The 2,500-nt window shown below is 39.6% G+C and overlaps 1 protein-coding gene across 2 annotated transcripts in view; it reads right to left on the bottom strand.

Annotated features, from left to right (window-relative positions):
* The window catches only part of cxxc5b (CXXC finger protein 5b), a 17,581-nt gene that overhangs the window by 9,765 nt on the left and 5,316 nt on the right, over positions 1–2,500 (bottom strand). The gene's annotated exons all lie outside the window — the stretch shown is intronic.

Below are 2,500 nucleotides of genomic sequence, written 5' to 3'. Positions count from 1 at the left end.
CTTTTTTTAATTGTCCTTATTAAGTCCACAGAGCTGCACACACACACACACACACACACACACACACACACACACACACACACACACACACACACACACACACACACACACACACACACACACACACACACACACAAACACACACTCTCACACACACACACACACACACACACACACACTCACACACACACACTCGCACACCACTGGAGACCCTTGGAGACAAGAGAGTCTCAGAGCCATATTGACACCTGGTGCTCCAGATGACAGGCATGATAGCCAGATGGACTAAACACACACACACACACACACACACACACACACACACACACACACACACACACACACACACACACCACACACACACACAACACACACACACACACACACACACTCACACACACACACACACACACACACACACACACACACACACACACGCACACACACACAGAAAAATACATATGCATACTTACAATCCCTGATACGCTCTACATTTGTCCCGGTCCATATTAAAACATAAAACATCAACACCTACACATGCACCCTTGCAAATACGTAAACAAGCTGACTATATTGAAATTCAGTTATTCACCCGTACACATTGAACAAATCAAGTACTCAACTTGTATAGATCAATGCTCTCCATAAATATAGGCATAGGTACAGACACATAGACAGACAGACACACACTCACAGGCAGCCACACAGCCGGAGTGGATTTCTAATCAGTGCTGAGACAATGTGTTTGATTAACGTGATCTCACAAAATTCTGTGAAATGAGCACAGACCCTCGGGACATGAAATATGTGGCAGTTTTGGATTTCGCCAAAAGTCTGTATTGGGGGTCATCACAATGTTTCCATGATGGACTCACAGAGGTGTTTTCTGTTCCCACGGCACCATGGAAAGTCTATCATTAGAAAGCTGACAAACCGGTGGTGTAATAGCACACACACACACAACAATTCCTTCCCCTAATCTATCGGTAAAGAATTGTTTTTTAGAAATACCTTTTCCATTTGGTTGATAAGTTGCCAAATTGTTGTGCTAAACGAAAGAATGCAGCAGTATAAGCTGTGCCCAAAACAATCCCTAACCCTAACCTGTCAGTAAAAAAATGTGTTTTGAGAAAAAAAAACTTTGAAATTAGGAAAATCCTGAGGGAATATAAATTGGAACATAAGATTGTGGGAACATAGAGCTGTGGAAATATAGAGAAAGTCTTCCAAAATCGGTGAAACTGCCACTGATTTTGTATCACAATGGACCGTGTTCATTCCACGGAATGCTGTGAGATCATGTTGTTACACCTCAGAGAGAATGGTGGGAGCCATTCTGTGTGTCATGTGAAGTATACAGCATTTGAATGTGGGTACTGAGGGAACAGCTGAACACTCAGCTGGCATATGTCTCTGACATCCTCTTCAGTAGACCCCCAGCCTCTCTCACAGTGCCTCTTAACAGCATCAAGCCAAGCCTCGTCCATATCCTAACTTTGTTCTGAGAGTCACATCACATAAATGTGATTAATATCATTATATTCATCATTCCACCTCCGTGGAGAAGGCCAGGATATCTTTACTATACATTCGATAGACCTGTATTAAAATGACAGAAAAATGTGTAGACCTATTGAAAATAGTACATAGCTGAACAGTTATTCACAACATATTCTTTCAATATGTTTTTCTATTCTTTTGGGTTTTTTTGTAGTTGTTATCGTGTGTGTGTGTGTAAATGTTCAATGTTACTAAAATTGAAACATGTCAGATCAGAGTTCCAAAGACCTGCAGTGTGTATAGACAATGCAGTGTAATGTACATCTTTACCACAGCCTTCTATCAAATGTGCCGTTCTAAATGTTTCTCTATGTGTTTCTTCAAACCAACCTTTGCTGATGCTTTTATATATTCAAATGGAAATTCTGTTTTTGAAAGGCTTGATCGACACTTTCTAGAATTTACCTGATATTTACTTATATGAAAAGGCAGTAGGCGGTTGTGTCTAACTGAATTATAAAGCTTGTTTTAGCAGATTGCAGATGGACACGTAGATTGTATTAGGGTAGGTTTTTGTGTGTGTTTCGCTTCGGTTTTCAGGGTGGTCTGGGGGTATTTTGCATTTTCCCTGAAAATAGGGATCTGTGTACAATAATTACAAAAAAGCAGAGGTCTGGTTTCTACAAATGTGCAAAAAATACAAACAAAAGGTTCTCACTAAATGTCTGGTGCATTACACTCACACACTTTATGTCACTTGAATCATTTTGCCTCCATCATTGGCAATTAAAATGATAAAATCGCTGATTGAAAGTGTAAATAATTCCCCTTAGTTAATTGCCCTTAGTAAATAAGTACCCTTAGGAAAAGACAAGATTTTTGATTCAGTGCAGCTCACCATCAGCTCACATAAGTGTGTCAGCTACATAAACACAACATCAAATTCATTTCATTTCATATTATTAATAATGTCTGAAATCAAATCTGAGTTATAATCAAA

This window comes from Engraulis encrasicolus, chromosome 22 (assembly GCF_034702125.1).
Source record: "Engraulis encrasicolus isolate BLACKSEA-1 chromosome 22, IST_EnEncr_1.0, whole genome shotgun sequence".
Classification (NCBI taxonomy): Eukaryota; Metazoa; Chordata; class Actinopteri; order Clupeiformes; family Engraulidae; genus Engraulis; species Engraulis encrasicolus.
This window is presented reverse-complemented; position numbering and strand designations above follow the sequence as displayed.